The 20,461-nt window shown below is 43.3% G+C and overlaps 1 protein-coding gene and 1 non-coding gene across 2 annotated transcripts in view; one reads left to right on the top strand and one right to left on the bottom strand.

Annotated features, from left to right (window-relative positions):
* SMAD4 (SMAD family member 4) overlaps positions 1-20,461 on the bottom strand; it is a 190,215-nt gene that overhangs the window by 159,788 nt on the left and 9,966 nt on the right. The window lies entirely within an intron of this gene.
* On the top strand, positions 19,964-20,088 carry LOC138292310 (U6atac minor spliceosomal RNA). Its single transcript, XR_011202648.1, has one exon. It is a non-coding gene; the product is annotated as a U6atac minor spliceosomal RNA (small nuclear RNA).

Below are 20,461 nucleotides of genomic sequence, written 5' to 3'. Positions count from 1 at the left end.
CTTTTTGCCTTTTTGGCAGCAATCATGCTCTTTGTGCTCCTTCTGTCCTGATGACAGCTGCACTGTCTGGTAGGCTTCCAACTGAAAAGGACTGGTAAAATGTCTCAGATGGATACACAAAGCAAGAACGGTAACCCTAAAGTGCTGCTCCATGCCCTTGTTATTCTGTATCACGGGTCTACCCGTGTAAGCAGAAAACGAATGACCCGTGCTGCAAGCATTCACTGAAATGCCCTCTTTCTTTCTTCCCCCCTTCCACTGCCCAACAGTGTTGTTGTTCCTGTGCCACTTGCCCAGCCCACAGAACTGGGAGGGGTGTCAAAACCAACCTTGATGCCCACCCACCTCTAGTACACCCTTATGTTTGTTTTATGGTCTTAGTTGGTATGCTTTCAGTGTAGAGTGAAGCCTGTCCATATGCCTAAGTGGGCGGAATTCCTGCAGAAAAAAAAGGTGGTTGGGAGTTTTTTATCAAGGTTTGGAATACCCCGTCGGATAGAAATTGAGAAAGGAGCCCATTTTGTGCCATCAACAGTTAAGGAACTATATAAGGCTGTAGAATTTAAACAGCGCTTCCATTGCTCTTATTTACGTCGTTTTCCGTGAAGGTTTGAAAAAAGGAAAACTAATTAACATCTGTAGTGAAAGGGGTAAAGTGTCCCAATGCTGTGGCTTTGGCACTCTGGCAAGGAGAGTTGGAGCACGTCAGGCTACCACTAAACCCAATGTAGGACGCTATACAATCTTTAGGGATGCATACAAACAGGCAGATATAGTCACAAGTACAACCCCCCCCACACACACAATCTCATATATTTAAACACTCTTGGGCACACCTCATAAAATCAGAGTTTATTGGTAAAATGACCTGCTCCCAGTTATCTCCTGGCACAGCCTCCTCCCCCTCCCTGAAGGGAGAACAGTAAAGCACAAGACGTGCATTTTGATCTGATTTCACGTCCCTGAATGAAGCTGGAAGAATGCATGTGACTACGAAGCCTGACCATGGCAGTTCCAGCCAGCCATCGTGTGGCCCGAGAGAACCAACACTTAACGACAGTGGCCAGGAGGATAGCAAAAGATGTACATGTTACAAACAGAGTTGAGTTACCTGTGCGTCCTCCACATACTGTGTCCTGTTCTCCTGGAGAGGCAAGAGCCCAACAACACCGCCTGACTATTTTTGTGGATTGGTTCCAGACAATCTCTTGCCAGAATAGCACTTTATCTGTAAGCTGTTTGCCATCCAGCTATGGTCCCAACTTTAATCAGACTGACTCCCTCCAAACATTGAGCCCACTTTGAATTTGAGTGGCAAGTTTGTTGGAGGCCAATTGTCACTGTAAATGATACATTTCCCATTGTAGAAATGTGACTCAAACATTACTAACCTCTAATATTGATTACATTAATCTAGGCATTCCATACTGCGTTCTTCATTCCAAGAAAATAATACAGAACCTTGACCAGAAGGGAGTCGATCTCCACTGCCCTATGTGCGCATCACTAGATACCCATTAGCAAAAGAATATTCTAAAAACCATACGTACTTGTCCCAAAACGTGGTCAAATAGGGGCTCTCGGCTCTTAAAATTGAAAATTAAAAACATTCCGATACATGGACGGTGATCGCCTCCAGGTTCCCATAGGTTTGGAAAACAGTCCTATACTGATCGTGCACTTAAAAGTCTAAACCAATAGAACTCTATTGTACTAAAAAAGAAAATCCAACATACTGCATTACCAGTACATACCTCTTCATATGTCCAATCACAGCCTCTTTGTTTTATCAAACCATGCACAGAGCTCATTAGTGGCTTCAGTAAGTAGTTGTATCAGTGACAGTGCAACGCATTGAAAGTTACACAGTGCTCAATAAACATATCAAACAAAAATACTAGCCTGGACATAAGCTTGGCTGTTTGGCTTATCCAGTATTCCTTTTTTACTTGGAACAAATCGAAACACCTGTCTGAAGGATGGCAGGTGGAGAAGAAGTAACTACATCCAAGGACTGAGGACCAGAAGTACAGCTGGACTCTTGAAGGAATATAAGGAAGCACATTTCTGCTGGATGGATACCGCTGATAATTTATGTCAGAAACAAAGTCCAGCATCCAATTTGTTCTGGCCTCACGAAGTTTGTCGAGATTGCTGTTGTTGCGACCAGAGGCCTCAAACTTTAGAGCCTCAATGACGACTGCAAAGATGACTTGCACATACAAAGAATCATAAAAGCCCATGTGCCTCAAGGAGCGCTGTTGTAATGTTCTTCCCTGAGTAGTGATGACAATAAAGTGCAAGTGTTCGTCCAGTGGCAATGACAAGAGGTACGAGTGACTGTGCTCCCACACTACCTTTCTTGTACCAGTTGCTCACAAAAAAAACTAACAAGAAGGGTAGGGGCACTTTGCTAGTGCTACAGTACCTGTTATCCAATCAGCACTGATAAGGGGTGTGGGCCTGTGCACCTTTTCTAGTGCTGCAACCCCAATGCCCCATTACCAGCAATATGAACCCCAATGGGAGACTCATCGCCATTTGTCTTTACTTTTTCTCATGGTGTCTATGACTTCCTCCATGAGCAGCCTGTGACTTCAGTGTGAAGAGTCCAGGTGCCTCCACCCACTTTATGCCCCTCTTGTCAAACCTCAAACCTAGTCAGCCATTTTACCTGATACTGCAGCTATTATTGACTGGCTTTGACAACGTCTAGGTAGTGTCATCCCGAAACACCAGCGAGGACCTGTATGTTTTCCCACCAACAATTAATTAAGAAACTCTTTTGAACTACATGACTGCCACAACAGAATTTTATGTTGCACTTAGTTGTAGATTTTCATTTAAATGTTTCCCTGTCCTGAAAGTGTGTAGTTTCTTCCAAGAAAGTTACCTAGCAACTGATATACTCATCCTAAAGTCGGTACTCTACGATCGCACACACCATAATTTGCTTAGGTTACTAATATGTTCTTTAGGAAAGTAAAGTCTTCTTTCTTTAACAAAAACAACACAGCCTGGACAACATATTTACAGTAAGGGGCAGCATCGAACCTCACACCACTCTCCAAGAGTAAGCTTTGACTGTTCAACTTCTCTACACCCTGAAAGTCACAACCCAAAGAGGCGGTAATTGGCAACTCAGTAAGCTTAGAGTAGCACCTGACTCTTGTGGTTCCTAAATTCACAGGCATTCCCTCATTGCTGGCAAGAAATACAGACCACGGAGAACTGGTCGGATAGCCCCATACAGTTTGAAAGTATTCTAATGCAGATTTGCCACCAGGCACAAGATCCATTCAGCCTTAAATCAATACATAAGCTGCCAAGGACTGCAAATATCCACTGGGCATTAACGTATAAGCCAATATTTACAGCAGACACCAAGCATCCTTTAAGTTGAATTGCAACTGTTACATTAGCTGACAGCAACTCCTTGGCTCTTCCATTTCCTACTGAGAAGGTCATATCTACCACAGTCCAAAATGTCATGATGAGGATACCAGCCCTGATTTTAATCAGAATGTATTAAACCGCGAAGCTTATTAAAAAAATATGTGTTGCCATAAAAGGCCCAACAATGATTGGTAAGCTGATAAATTGGACTTGAAATTATATTTCACTTGTGAAAAGGGTACTGGACTAAAACTCGACACTCTACCCACCAAGGAAGTTAATCACAAGCAAATAGATATTGAAACTGGCAAAGGTTGCTTAAACGACCAGTTCTACAAGAAAAGCTGAAATCACAAAGGTTAAAGCAGCTTTCGACTGCATCATACAATTCCCTTGACCATAGTAAAGTTGCAGCGAAGTAGCTTTTAAGAGCTGCTGAGTCCTTCAGTTGCCCATGAAGTGACAACTGCCATCTATTTAGCAATGAGATCAGGATCAGGAAGAAAGATGATAGCTTTTATCCACGATCAATAACTATGCCAGATGGTCTCTGGAAGCCATGAAGAAAAATATTAAAGTCAAGGTCGAAAGAAAGGCACTAATTCCAGCGATTATTTACTTACTAGGTTTAATCTCTAAAAGCACAACAGCTTTCCAGCAATTTGGTATTATTTTATTTACGTGTTGTGTTACATATGTAAACAGACCGTAAAAAGAACATAATGGATGTAGATTTTTTTATGATTTCGTTGCGCATGTTTTCCTCATTTTAAAAATATATATATCAGAAAAAATGTGGGCCTGATTGCTATTTGTAAAAACGTTTTCTTGTGCTTACTTAGCTCAGAAACATTGTTTCATTTGTTAATTACCCACTTTCTATCTACATGTTTGCTAAAATACATTTCATTTTGTAGAAAAACTTTGCTTCTAAACAAAAAAATACATTTTTCTTGGTACTGAAACAGAGATAACACTTCACCTCACTCAAAAACTTCACGTCAAAGACATTCAGATTTAGTAAAAGTTTCAGCAGACGTGCTTCCCACGCCGAAAAACAGATCCTCATCTTTGGTACTCACGTCCTTTCCATCAGACTTTCTTGGCACCAATCTATTCCCAGTCAAATCAGTGGCGACTAATACTACTGTTTTACTCAAAACTTTACATTATGAACCAGTTTAATGAGCTTATCAAACTCTGGGACACCCCCAACTTAACTCGGTCTAAAACAAGAAATCCTTTCTTCCAGCCATCTAGTTGCTCTGGTCAGAGCCACTTAGACTCATCCGGCCAGAAATTTCTGAGAAAAACACGTGGTCACGTGTAGATGGTGCTACAATACAAGATGGAAAACACATACATTTGTCCTAGGCAGGGTGCCCAACATGTGCACAGATTAGTAACTATCCCATGCCACGCTTCAAAACCAGATTAGAAAGTACAGCTGTGATCTGACAATCACTCAAGTGATCAGATGCGACAATCCTTTCCAACATATATACAAAAAGAATACTAAAATGTTGGTAAGACCCCAACAACCATGACAGGTTCCTTAAAAGACTGTCACTAGGGACTGTAACCCTTTCCAAGATAAACAAGTGCTTCCTGGGTTAGTAAGGAGATCTATCTTTTTGCAGATCAAATATTAAAGTAAAGGGAAGCCAAGTTGCATTTTGTTCTGACTCCTTTCTGAAAAACCTTAACTCGAGCCAACCTCTACTTTTAGAATATTTTGCAACCTGTTATAAAAAACAATAACTGTTTTGTACTCCATATTCTACTATTATACCAGGAAGATCTTTGAAATACACAGCACTGGAAATGATTGTATCATCAGACTTAATAGGCGAATGACTGGTTGGAAAAAAAATGCATAAATTACAGGTTCTAGTACTGCATGCACTACAGCCACAAACATGGGTACACACTTAACTCTCCTGTTTTAGCAAAGTTGAGCAGTCAGGTCTTTCTTGATGCGGTCGTGGAGTTGGGAACTGTGATATACCAAAGCATAGTAAATAAACTAAAACACAAATAACTGCCAGCACTTCAAAGAAGAATATGATTATTATACTTACAATTACAGGGAGTGCAGAATTATTAGGCAAGTTGTATTTTTGAGGATTAATTTTATTATTGAACAACAACCATGTTCTCAATAAACCCAAAAAACTCATTAATATCAAAGCTGAATATTTTTGGAAGTAGTTTTTAGTTTGTTTTTAGTTTTAGCTATGTTAGGGGGATATCTGTGTGTGCAGGTGACTATTACTGTGCATAATTATTAGGCAACTTAACAAAAAACAAATATATACCCATTTAAATTATTTATTATTACCAGTGAAACTAATATAACATCTCAACATTCACAAATATACATTTCTGACATTCAAAAACAAAACAAAAACAAATCAGTGACCAATATAGCCACCTTTCTTTGCAAGGACACTCAAAAGCCTGCCCTCCATGGATTCTGTCAGTGTTTTGATCTGTTCACCATCAACATTGCGTGCAGCAGCAACCACAGCCTCCCAGACACTGTTCAGAGAGGTGTACTGTTTTCCCTCCTTGTAAATCTCACATTTGATGATGGACCACAGGTTCTCAATGGGGTTCAGATCAGGTGAACAAGGAGGCCATGTCATTAGATTTCCTTCTTTTATACCCTTTCTTTCCAGCCACGCTGTGGAGTACTTGGACGCGTGTGATGGAGCATTGTCCTGCATGAAAATCATGTTTTTCTTGAAGGATGCAGACTTCTTCCTGTACCACTGCTTGAAGAAGGTGTCTTCCAGGAACTGGCAGTAGGACTGGGAGTTGAGCTTGACCCCATCCTCAACCCGAAAAGGCCCCACAAGCTCATCTTTGATGATACCAGCCCAAACCAGTACTCCACCTCCACCTTGCTGGCGTCTGAGTCGGACTGGAGCTCTCTGCCCTTTACCAATCCAGCCACGGGCCCATCCATCTGGCCCATCAAGACTCACTCTCATTTCATCAGTCCATAAAACCTTAGAAAAATCAGTCTTGAGATATTTCTTGGCCCAGTCTTGACGTTTCAGCTTGTGTGTCTTGTTCAGTGGTGGTCGTCTTTCAGCCTTTCTTACCTTGGCCATGTCTCTGAGTATTGCACACCTTGTGCTTTTGGGCACTCCAGTGATGTTGCAGCTCTGAAATATGGCCAAACTGGTGGCAAGTGGCATCGTGGCAGCTGCACGCTTGACTTTTCTCAGTTCATGGGCAGTTATTTTGCGCCTTGGTTTTTCCACACGCTTCTTGCGACCCTGTTGACTATTTTGAATGAAACGCTTGATTGTTCAATGATCACGCTTCAGAAGCTTTGCAATTTTAAGAGTGCTGCATCCCTCTGCAAGATATCTCACTATTTTTGACTTTTCTGAGCCTGTCAAGTCCTTCTTTTGACCCATTTTGCCAAAGGAAAGGAAGTTGCCTAATAATTATGCACACCTGACATAGGGTGTTGATGTCATTAGACCACACCCCTTCTCATTACAGAGATGCACATCACCTAATATGCTTAATTGGTAGTAGGCTTTCGAGCCTATACAGCTTGGAGTAAGACAACATGCATAAAGAGGATGATGTGGTCAAAATACTCATTTGCCTAATAATTCTGCACTCCCTGTAGATAAATTAGGGAAGTTAAAGTAAAGATGGCCAAAGAATCAGAGATTCTGCTGGCATCTACTGGCGATGAGATAGGCCCTCTAAACCTTCAGACACCAACAGGGCAAAGCAGTCAAACACTAAGACACAGTTCAACCATTTAGATGTTATGCTCGATCTCTGCACTAATGTATCTGTGGCTCATTGAGTAAGTCTGATGATCAGATCATTTACTAAAAGACCACGCAGCTGATATCACAAAGAAACGGTCCTGAGAATGGGTAAGTCCAAAATTGGCCACTATGAAAGCAGGATGCTGTAAGCTAGTACTTAGCATTCCCCAAACTGTAGTTAACAGGGTCCAGTAATCAGCGTTCAACAAGACAAAATTCATAATTGAATTATGTTTAGTGCCCAGTTGCTCTCTTGAAGTATTTAATAAAAGAGACAAGGTGATGCAATATTTTAAGGGCCTTTCTTTGGAAAAGAGCCCTGCTGGGATTTAGGTGGGAGGCCAAAAATGACTTCAAACTGGTTGTAGCTAACAAGACAACCCCAAGAAACAGCAATCAAGTGGAATACCTCCATATCACTTTAGAGCTGAATGGAGGATTCAGAACCATGTGGAGAGGGGAGTGCTGTGGTTATGAAAGATTCAAGATTGCCAACACTAAAGGCCTGCAAAAGGACTCAACTCTTTCTCTACCTCAGAACCCATTACTTCGGCGGATATTATTAAGAGATGAGCTTCAAAAAGTCATCATGGTTCGTCGCCACACATTCCCTGCAGTGCCCTGTACAGAGGCTTCAATTAAGTTGCATTTGATCTCCCGATCATTGACCTGCTCATCTACTGTTTCTGCAGTCCAGCTACTGCATTGTACAAAACAGGATGCAGTATGCCTTTTTTAAATTAAATGGCAAGGCTGTTGCAGGAGAAGTCTCTCACAGTGCAAAAGAACAATGATCACAGGGGTTTTACAAGGAGTTGTATATAAGACAGAAAGTGTGATTATTATCCAAATTTGATTGGATTAACCTTCAGTGGTTGTTCCGGTAACTAGGGAATGAGGAACATTAAAGGACCACTCCCTCACCCTCTCCAGCAATGTAGTACTGGAGACTCCATTGGCACAAAGGGTATCCACAGTTACCCACAGATAAACCACAACACTGGAATCAAGGAGACGGCTGAAATGGATAGTCTTCTTCCTCTTGAAAGAACACAGATTCCGCCTACCACCTTTTACCTCAGAAACCAAAAAACATCAACTGCCACTTCCCTCACAGCTCATCCCTCAGCGCTACACTGTACAACATCTACATGACCCCCTTCGCAACGTCAGAACCCATGGAACAAACATCAACTCCTACGCTGACACCTAAGCTCATCCTCTCACTATCAGAGGACCCCTCCACCACGAAGGCCACCTTCCGCAGGTGCTTGACGAGCATCGCTGACTGGATGAAAAACAACTGCCTAAAACTCAACACACAAAGTGCTGATCTTCAGGAACAACACCTCCTCGTGGAAAGACTCCTGGTGGCCTGCCAAACTAGGACCTTCACTCACTCCGACAGAGCTTGTTCGCAACTTTGGCATCATCCTGGACAACAAGCTCACCATGAAAACCCAGATCAATGCAATCTCTTCCATTTGCTGCCTCATTCTTTGCATGCTCTGTAAGATTTTCAAACGGCTTACCAGATGAATCCGTCACTCAAGCTCTTGTCACCAGATGGCTGGACTACGGCAATGCACTCAAAGGAATCGGCGTGCACCTTCTGAAGAGACTACAGACTATACAGAAATCAGCTGGCAGACTAATACTAGACCTCCCAAACAGACCCACACCATCCCCACCTCACAAAGCTCCACTGGCTCTGCATTCAGAACAGAATCCATTTAAGATGCTGATCCACACTTACAAAGCCCATCATAATCGAGGACCAGCATATCTCAACCAGTCGCCTGAACTCCCGGCAACACTCCAGATACCTACGCTCTGCTTCCCTCTCCCTCGCACACACCCCCAGCATCCGCAAAAGCAAGAGTGGAACAACCTCCCCCTTCACCTACCTACCTCGTCCTCGCTTCTGCAATTCAGAAAAGGGCTCAGGACCTGGCTGTTCAACTGAGCCCTCTAAGCAGCAATGTTCCCAGGACCTGGATACCCTCACAGGTGACTAGCTGCACTCTATAAATCCTGACTGATTGACAACCTGTGCTGACACTTGAGAGTCTAGCCTGCTGAGATAAACATCTAAATATACTTTTCCTGCCAAATGGACAGAAAGCCCAAGGTGAAAAGAAGTCCTGTAAGATGGGAAATTCTCTTGCAGCTCTATCCTTGTGGGAGTGTATCCTTTCCACCTTCCTCTAAATGAAGGAAGTTTTCATTATGTGAGACTTGTTCCTCAATATATACCCTCAGTCATGGGAGAAGAATCTGATTCTCGTCTGAGGGTGACAGTGGTGATGCAGTCTCCCATCACATCTTGGCAACAGGAAACAGCCTTACCAACGAGGGCTGAGCCACGCGTGCAGTTTTCCCGCAAGCTAAACCACGCTTGCCTGAACCATGCATTGGCATGGTTTCTGCCTTAATCACACATGTGCCATGCATGTGCGTGGTTAAGGCAGACAGGGTGGTCTAGCTGTTCCAGGAGCAGGAGGAAGTAGCAACAGGTGAGGTAAGTGGGGCTAGGGCATTTTCTTTTTAAGGGGGGGGGGGAGATGTGTTACTTTTATTTAAGCAAGTAGAAGGCTTTTAGGGGCTGGGGCCGGGTTTGGGGGTTACTTATGAGGGGTGGGGTCTGGTTAGTTTATTTGGGTAGGGTTTTAGTGCTTAGGGCGGAAAGGGATCAGGGTAGTTGTAAGAGCTGTGGCAGGATTTTAGGGCTCAATGCTAGAGGGTTGGGCTAGTTGTAAGGGTTGGGGTGGGGTTTTAAAGTTCAGGGCTTGGGGGGAAGGGTCAGTTTGCAGGGCTTGGACAGTTTTAGGGCTCAGGACGGGGGGCTCAGGTCAGGGTAGTTTTAAGTAGGGGGGCAAGGTTTTAGGCATTAGAAGGGGGGGTCGGGGTAGTCTCAGGGGCAGAGTGGGATCTGTTTTAGGGCAGGGGGTGTTTAGGGCTCACGGCGGGGGTGGGGAAAGGGGCCGTTTTAAGGGGTGGGGTGTTAGGGCCAAGGGCAGGGGGGGGAATTTACCTTGCATCTTCCTTTGCCATACATGCTTTTAAAACAAAATTCTTGGTAAAGACACGCGTGGTAAAGACACGCGTGGTAAAGACACGCGTGGTAAAGACACGCGTGGTAAAGACACGCGTGGTAAAGACACGCGTGGTAAAGACACGCGTGGTAAAGACACGCGTGGTAAAGACACGCGTGGTAAAGACACGGTAAAGACACGGTAAAGACACGCGTGGTAAAGACACGCGTGGTAAAGACACGCGTGGTTCTGCCATGCATGCTTCCATCACACAACCCTTGGCAACCACTGCCTTGGTTACCGTACCGGTTACACCCAAGAAGACACATCAGAACACACATACAGTGTCACTGCACAAGAGGACCACTGACATACGGTAGGCAGCACTGCCCCCTTTGCACAAGCCATGGCCGACTGCAGCATAATCAGAGTAAGGATGCAAGAACTTCACCAAAGGGTGCTGCCTAATGGCCTCTTAATATAAATCAACCCCAGAGGCAGCAGACAGATGGAGGGTCCTTCTTAGTATTTGAGTGTATGTTGAGACGTTTGTGAACATTATGAAAAAACCTTTTGTAATACTGGGCAGTAACAGCTTTTTGAGCACTACTGTGCACCTGTCTGTAGAGGTACTAGTGGCAAATCATAATAATCAGTTAAGATGGAGGACAGGTGCAGCCAAAAGGACAACTCTATGTCCCACTTTTTATCTGCTGGTTGTTTCCAGGACTGTCTGAAGGGAATACACAAGATTTACCACCAGAGCATCATCCAGGAAAATGTATTTAGTCATCTTCATCTAGGTAGTGACCAATTAAGCGTGTTCAGGGGAGAGGACCTTCACAAGCTATTCTCATAGAAATTAAACTGTGCCCCAGCTTGAACGACTGGAAGCGTTGAACTTAGAGAATGTGCTGAACTTTGATTGGGAGTGGGTCATTACCCAAATGCTTAAACTTGGACTTATAAGGTGAGCTTCCCTCCAGCATGTTTAACACGGTTTAGACATGGATTCCTCCTGCTGGTGGCGCTTCTAGAAAATGAAGTTTGCTGCCAGTTTCTTTCTTGCTAGAAACACACGTGAAGGCCCATGTAAAAGCTCTGCTAACCTGGCTGTACTCTTCACAGTTCAATGAACAAGGAGCAGCTGATCAACAAACTCTACGGCACCCAGCAAGAATGGTATACCTATTTTTCGTAATGCCACTACCTCATGAACCAGGGCGCAGGATGCCTACTTGGATTCAGTAAATACTCTTTCTAATCTTCAAGACATTCTCCTCTTCCTCTGCAGGTTCCCAAAAATAGTATAGACTTATTGCCAATGGAACTGCATGGTTTCTGCATTATTTGTTTGGTTGCTAATAGTAACTATCATCGATTCATAACAAAGTAGCTCAGTTTTGGTAGGAGAATTGCAATCCTCAATTCTGGGTTATATCGATCGCGGTCAGCTAGTGATCGCAATCATATTTTTGCAAACACTTCTTAGCCTTACTAATGTTCCAGTACCTTCCTTGAGGTGGTAGTCTGTCCTCTCCTTTCATAACTGTGCAGCTATCCGCAGCCGTACTGTGGTAGCAAACAATATATACTGGGTATAGCCAGGAGCCCTTGATAGAATACAGTGACCATAGTAAAAGCTTATCGTTTTACTAATGCACTGTTTTACTTTTGTAGAGTTTTGAGTACTTGTTATCATTTTATTTCTTATTTGTACACCAAATACATTTTTTCTTTTTTGTGATTAAAGAGTTGCTTATTCATGTCTTTATTGCAATTGAGATAAGTGGGTTTATGGCTCCTAGAAGTGCCCTACACGATGTTCTTATGAGTTACACCTTGCCAGCTTGCCACATCTACCAATAGGCTCAAAGAGGCATAGTGAGGCATAGTGAGATTCCATCAAAGATTGAATTCCTAGAGCACTCGTTTTAAGGGAGCACATTCGCACACTTTTATAGGGCCATTATGGCCAGTGCAACTGCCTGGCCTAAAACAAAACGTCTGGAACACCAACGTTATACATTTTTTGTGAATCAAGCAAAGGGATCATATTCTTTGAATACCACCCACACATCAGTCAACCACGAGTGGGGCCAAGCAATAAGACCATTCTTACATACTCATTAACAGATGTGCTGTAATTGTAGAAATGTTATGTGTTACCAGTTAAACTAGTGGCATGGGTTCAAATAAATTAAGTGGTGCAATTATCACACGAAAATACTGAATATGAAAAGCAAAAGGCTTGTTGTCAACACATGTAGAAAACTGTAGCAAATAGTGATAGTGTAGTTACTGTATATTCCATGTTTGTTGTTTCAACACACTAAATTTAGTCCCAACTACAGCACCAGTATATATCTCGATCAGAGTGTAAGTTCTGCTCACATTTTGCAAACATGGCTGTGTTTACTCATCTTTTTAATCTCAATGTGTACATTGAGTGTAAACACACACCTCAGACGGCACAAATATGATTTGATTCGGGATGTTTTTACACCTAGTAACAACACCAGGGTAGAAATGATAGGTAAATCTAAAAATAACATCGAAATAGAAAAATAATTATTTTATAGGTTATGGTCTCAAAAACCTGCACAGAAATCCAAATGATCCAGCCAAAACTTGTCTTACCTATTGGTTCCCACCAGCATACTAATTTAGAGGAGAGTAATAATGAAATAAGTGTGCGGTAGGGACATCAATGCACTTTTCTACTATTACAGTGGACTCAAAAAAATAAACTAATACTGCATTTGATCATATACATATTGTAACTAGCTATAACAATACAAAGCAGGGGGGTTACACCTTAAAAAGCAGTAATAAAGTGCAGTAACACTAATGTTTTGTACCCAATACAGTTTAATAATTTTGTTTTTATAAAACATGTAATACTAATGTTTTGTTATCTCTTAGCAATGTCAATAACAGAGGTTACTAGTGAAAATGTAAGGTTTTTGTTTGAACTGCAGGAAATACCATGTAGGAGCATGATTATTACAGCTACAGGACCCTACCATCATATTTTACGCAGACTTTACAATGCGCTTATTAGTTGCAGTAGCATGCAACAGAAAGCACCACCTGGCTAAGCATGGAGGCCCTGTGACCAGTGAAGTCGGATCTTATTCCACAAAGCATACAAAAACGTTGCCTTAGTCTGAAATGCTTATTGACTTTCTAGTAACCCTATTAGCTCAATTCTCCCTTTCTAGTCCCAGGTTTCAATTCAGTGAAGACGTAAACTCCCCAAGATGAATGTAAAGGTGATGTTGTGCTGGGTGTCCATCTTCAGGTGATCAGGCTAAGCACAGGCATTCAATCTCGCCCAGTTAATGATCACTCTGAACTCTTCTGTCAATTTCTGAACATGGAACAAATGCAAATATAATTGTGACTCTGATTCTTCAAAGGATTAAGCAATATTGGCTTCTTTTCGTTGTAGTCTCTGAATGTTGTGACAGAGAGCTTCTTGCCCAAACTGCAAGGAGAACCAAAGATTCAAAAGGGCGACTAAACCTAGGGGCAGAAAGGAATACGGACCCGTTTGTCTGAGATCATGCCTTCTTAGTGACTCCGGACCTATTAAACATGCTAAAAGTTACGTCTGGTTGCCAGAAACAGATATTGGCTTTGGACTGCAGTAGCCAAACAACATTTGCAATACAATAGGTCTCGTGTTTGCTTGAGTTAGAGCTATTGGCGCTGTAAATGTATAACTGGACTTTTCTTGCCACATAAATTAGTCAACCCTGCCAGATAATTTTGTCCTCTCAGCCACATAATTTCAGTGTCCCTGCATACAACTTGAGCACTTCCATTTACATTCTTCCCCTATCTGCAGCAAAAAAAAAATATATTGCCATTATTTATTATGTTTATATTACACACATAAAAGTAGACTACAACAGTCGAAAGACAGCCCGTGCAAATTGCCTAGGATTGACCTAAAAACCTGGGCTGAGTGAGATACTCACAAATGGACATACTTGAGAGCCCCGAAAACCGTTTAATGGTGGTTAAAAAGATTGGACTCGCAAAATTTGTTACACATGACAATGGTCATTTGGGAACTATGCTCCAACACGACTTACACGGTTTGACAAAATTATCTGTTTACAATGTAGTACATCTTATGGCAAAATATCTTTTACATCCTAACTAGGCAATATCTTTACCAAAATGCCACTTTCTGATAAACATACATTATTTTTTCTGTTTCTTTTTTAAACAAAATGGATACCTGGTTTTAATGCTGATTTTCGTGTTTGGATACAAAAAAAATAGTTAACTGTATGCCAGATGAACCAATAATGTCATCGTCCAATTTCCCATATCCTAGCAATTTATTACCATGCTACCAGAACCTAAGGATAGCATTATTAGACAATACAACACATTTAAGTGGTACAAAAGGATGCCTGCAAATAAGGATCTAGGAAGCAGCCTGCATGTTTTAGAGATAATGTTATTATTTTAGCAAAAGAAACTACAGAAGGGCTATTATTTGTAGGTGCCATCCCGCAGATAACAAGTAAGAAAAAACTGGCTAGACCTGCAAACTGTAAAGTTTTCTTTTTTTTACATGTCCAGACTTCACATTCTTAGAATTATATACCAGCTGTTTTATGCCGTCTGATGGGAAATAAATAAAATATGCATATATTTGTAAGACGGCTCATGGGTTTGAAATGTGTGCTGCAAATATACATGTCAAAGAGTCCACAAGTTCGCAGCCGCGCTCAAAGAATGGCAGACCTGGGGGTGGCGTTAGTGAAGCAAAGACACTAAAAATAAGTGTGTTGGACAGAGTGGCAGATTAAAAACACTTATTATTTGAGCGTGAATGCATGTTAGCTTCGGCTCTGCTCCCTCAGCGAAGGGCTGCTTAGATCATAGTCCTGGTAAAATTCTGCCTGGGACCAATTGTCCGCGTGCCCACCGCACTCTGACATGCTTAATGACTTCTGCTAAAGAAAACTGCACGAGCTCAAACAGCAAAAGGAACACGCGCATAGGCGCAACCAAAAACAGGAGTTTGGTGTCCCCCCCCCCCCCAACGCTGGATGTGCCTGCGTTAACCACTACCTACTCCCTCCGCAAACACTTGACCCCTAGCTCCAGCAGCACAGACAACCACAATGGGGATGTTTAAGTTTTGGCTTAAGCTCACCTGTTATGTGAAAACAGTTTTCTTTTTTTTTTTATGACCTATTAATGGGAACAGGACACCAAAGGCAAGATTTGCTGAGCGATGTTTAATCAATTATGTGTCTGCGTCACTACTTTTGCTCGCCCCCCAATACCTCTGATCACGTTTGTGCTCTTCGCAACTTCAAAGCGCCATGTCCATCATGGTGCAGGATGCCAAGGATAGAGGCAAAATAAAAAAGTAGTTTGCCTACGCTAAGTATTACAGCAATCGTGTAATTATTCATCTAACGGGGTCAGTCAGCAAGGCAGTAACAAAACCGCCCCAAGGCGGGACAAACGTAAGGCATTTACAAATGACTTTAAGGGATTTATTTTAAAGGCAACCCCAGGAACAAACTAAAGTAATGGCCGTGGTTAAAGCCCACAGATAGGTAATAGTTCAGAAAAGCAGTGCTTGTGCGCTAATATGTTCGACCGAAAAACGAAAGCCCTTTCTAGGTATGCATTAATCGAATGGATAACAGATCACTGACATCTGCGCTACCGAGCCAGACCTCAAAACTAAGAATAACAAACATTTGCAACGCAATGGGTCTCACATTTGCTTGAGTTAGAGCTATTGGCATTGTAAATTTATCACTGGACTTTTCTTGCCACAAACTGGTCAACCTTGCCTCAAAATTTGTTTTTTTCCTGTCACATAATTCCAGTGGCCCTGCATATAACTAAAGCACTTCCATTTATCTTCTTCCTCTATCACCACCCCACCATCAGAGTTGTTGGCGGGCTAACACAATTTCCAAAACAAGACAGCCACAGAGGAGTAACAAGAGAAATAAACTAGTAGGGTCACACAACTACATCAACAGTGTTCAAACAGTCATAGTGTAATAAGGACGGTAAGTTTGCCTGAATCATGGTCATAATTGCAATAAGGAGAGAGTAATAAAACACATACAATTATCATATAAACCCAATAAAAACCTTTATCAGAAATAAACGTTTGGCATTTGACTGTAATTCTCAGAACAGCTCCTAGAGGATACCACAATGAAAATAGCATTTGTAAGAAAGATATATATTCAGCCCCTACAAGGCATAACCACATAAAAAGAAAATGACTGAAAGTATTGCAGTATAACCATATACTTAGCCCCTAGAGGGTGTGGTGCATTACACATTTTCAGGCTCAGCAGGCCTACTGCAATGATATTACAAACAAGAATCTTAAAACACAAACTACTCTCAGCTGTAAAACAAAAGTTCTAGCCATGAGACAGGTTAAGAAGACACTGAATGGAGGAAGAGGTTATTATTTTGGGGTCCCCACTAACCTAGCGTGGGATCCCAGAGATGATCAAGACAGAAAGAGCAGGTTATTGCATTTTGAAGATGGTCCCATTGTCCTAGGACCACCACAGGCTGAGTTATTAGCAAAAATGTATTGTAAAAGAATATTCTGCAAAGCTTTATGGGATGACCAAGTGCAGCAAATATTGTAGTACGCTGACTGTAATGCTCAGAACAGCTACTAGAAGGCATCACATTAAAAGTAGCACTTGTAAGAAACATGGTCATGTTACTTTACAATTAGCATCTAGAGGCAGAACACACAGAAATAAAAGGGCACAAAATAATGTAGTACAACCATATATTTAGCCCCTACGGAGCATAGTGCCTTACATATTTTCAATCCTAGAGCCCCTACTACAATACTAAGCCCCTTAGAACTCAAACTACCCTCAACTGTAAAACAAATGTTCCAGCCATGACAGTGCTTAAAAAGACAGTGAATGGTGGGAGGGGTTATTATTTTGGGATCCCCACTAACCTAGTGTGGGGACCCAGAGATGACCTAAACAGCAAGTGTGTCATCCTCAACATGTTGGTGTTGGCCCCATTGTCCTAGGACCACCACAGGATGATTTATGGGCAAAATATTTTGAAAACGAATTCTTGCAAAGCATTATGGGGTGAGTTTTCCTGAGTGCAGTGAATATTATAGTTAGGCTGTCTTGCGGATTACTGTGTTTTTTAGTAATGAATTTATCAATTATAAGTGTTTTTGGGAAAGCTATGGAGCGTGAAAGGGATAGCCAAAAGAAATGGCTCTGATTAGGTAACAGTGTGAACAATGTGACCAGCGCTCCAATACCACCAATGGAGTTTGCGCTGTCGGCACTGTGAGCCCCAATGGCGTACGAAAGGAGAGAGACAAAAAAAAAGTTCACCCATGCTGAAGTATATCGGCAATCGTGCAATTATCCAAGTAACACGGTCAGACTGCAAGGCGGTAACATAACCGCCCCAAGGCGGGACACAAGTTAAGCATTTACCAATGACATCAAGGAATTTTTGAAAAAAACGGGTAAAAGGGATAGGCATAAGATGGGCGGGGTTAAGGCCACAATACTTACAACAGGTCAAAGCGGTTGTGCGCTTGACCTAAAAACATATTTTCTTTATTCTGGTATCTGGGCACGTCCAGATAAAAATACACTGGACAGAGTCAACAGAAAAAAAAGTGGCCAATGCTCCCTCCCAAATTATGTTCATCTAGGACTCTTGGCTTGTGCTCTTGGTGACCAAGGAAAATCAGTCCAAGTTTCCTGCATATGACAAGGTGATGAATTTTGGATTGGGGTGGGGGTGGCAGCATTGCCATGTACTTGAGAGCTGATGGAATTTTTTTTTTCCAGCTGGCACAACATTGCATAAATTTTACACTGGTCTAAAAAAGGCCTAAACCATTTTACAGTGATTTTAATTTGGCACCTTGCACAAAGGAGAGTTTAGGGGCAAACTGATTTTATTTGCACAGATCATTTTTTGAATAAAACAAAGAAAAAAATGCGGACCAGTTGCAGGAAATGTAGTCACTTTTCACATGTCGTACAGTTTTTCACAAAGAAAATCTGCCACACAAATAACCTCCATTACAATCTAAGTGGCTGTCAGGATTACTATACGCCGGATTGAAAGGTGACTCACCTTTCTGTTTTTTAGGTCTTTGAGTGAGTTTAGCTCTGCGGATCCGCCTGTAAATTAAAAATAAATATGATGGAATTTTAGTTCAGTGAACTGAAATTCCACTGCATACCACGGGGTTTAAAGCATGGGGTGAGTCGCATCAGACCCCAGCGGGGTCAGACGACAATATAAACACGAACTGCAGCTGGCCACGTCGCTCGCAGAGCGACAATACGGGAGGGGGGGGGGACAGCTTCCACACGTCGCTCCCCTGCTAGGGATGCAGATGGACAAAAGGGGCCACCGTACTTAAAGAGGGTGGTCCATCCCTTGGTTTATGGGCCCTAGGTGTAAGGAGGGAGGAGTGAGGTTAGGAGGTCTCATAAGGGGTGACCTCTCAGGGTTGGGCCTCTTTGGGACAACAACGATAAAGTGGACAGCAGCAGATACCTGGCTGTGGGCACCCGGAGCGAGTCAAAACCAAGGTTAGTCAGAGGAAGTAGGGGGCCAGGGCCAGGGCGCTGCAAGGGCGGGGGATCTAAAGGGGGATGCTCCTACTGCCTGCGATCCGGTGTTCATCTTACTATGATGTGTGTTTGGATCCCATCTACTTTCTGCTGTGGGATACGGCAGGGACACGAGTGGGACAAAGACCCTAAACACGTTTCGAGGGGGCGGGGGGGTCACAAATTCCAGCATATACAGACTTGTGTGGTCGGGTCAGTGGGGTGCCTTTCCAATCGACTAATGTATAAAAATAAAATAAAATAAAAAGACGTCTCTTTTCGTGCAGCTTTCCATAAACGGGCTCGACCGGATTGACAGCCGAAACCCTTGCCCCACAAACTCCCCCCACCACCCCAAAAAAATGTTGGTGCCAGAGATGCAGTGCCCAATAGTTGGAACACGCGGATGCGCCCCCAAATCACAACCCCTCCCGCTCCCTGTTCCTCACCTTTGGCAGCACCAATCACGGTGGGGCCCGGCGAGGTGCAGGCGCTGGGCCATGGGGGTGCACGGATCCATTGCGCAGCGTGCCCATCCCCCGCCCGACACGAAGGGGACGCCGGAAGGCGGGGCGCGCCCAGCGTCACGCGCGCTTACTGAACGCGCGTGTGTGGGCGTGCATGTACCTCCCCCGCCACGCCCCTCAATGTAAATGTACACGAGGGCGGAAAGGGGGGGGGGGGTCACGCCCAGCTTCAGCCGCTCTAAAAGAACAAGCATGTGTGTAAACGTACACGCGGGCGGGAGATGCGCATCCAACTGCCATAGCGCAGCGGCAGGTTTGCTACCTTGGGTGCAGCAGGCTATCTGTGTACAGGGGTTCGAATACAGCCAATGCCACCTAAATATATTTCAGCTACCAGCGCAAAAAAAAAAAAAGAGAGCGAGAGGAAAAGACAGGCGCGAGGCACTGGGTGCCTAGTAGGGCAGCTGGGCGCAGATGGCGGCTCGGGGCAGGGAGCTGGCAGACATATGTGCGAGCGGTGGCTCAAAAAAAAAATTATCTTTGCTCGAACTCAAGGATTATTGACAAGGGGTCGAACAGTGCTCAGCAGGCATGGGGTATGTGACCTCCAATGGCCATTCATAGTTTGGCTGCGAAAGAGAGAGGGTTAGCACCACTTGATAAGGATGGATGAGGCATTGGTGCCTTTGCAACACATATACGGTTAGGGCACTGCCTCTTTATTTGCGGCGTCCAACTATGTGAGATACATATATATATATAATGATAAATATATAAATAAATAAATAAATAAATAGCTAAATGCTTACATAAATAAATTACAAATTGTGATGCTTTGGTGTTAATTGTCAATTTGCTTCCAGGCGGCCGCCGAACTGTTGGGAATTCCTGCGGTTGGCCACATAAGGCAACAACGAGGCACAGGCATTAGGGTACTGAGGTGGAGTAAGGTACACGGTAAGTGGAGATGGGGTACCGGGGTGACTGCAGCGAAGGGCGGTGGCAGGCGAACAGCAAGGTGGCCGGGCCTGACAGCGGAGCACATGAGCGAGGTTTTCCATGGGGGCGGCACAGGTCACAGACGCGGACTGACGAAGAGGTTTACTTGCCAGGTACCCCGT

The sequence above is a fragment of the Pleurodeles waltl genome, chromosome 1_1 (assembly GCF_031143425.1).
Source record: "Pleurodeles waltl isolate 20211129_DDA chromosome 1_1, aPleWal1.hap1.20221129, whole genome shotgun sequence".
Taxonomy (NCBI): Eukaryota; Metazoa; Chordata; class Amphibia; order Caudata; family Salamandridae; genus Pleurodeles; species Pleurodeles waltl.
Note: the sequence above shows the minus strand (reverse complement) of the source record. Positions and strands in the feature narration are given on the sequence as shown.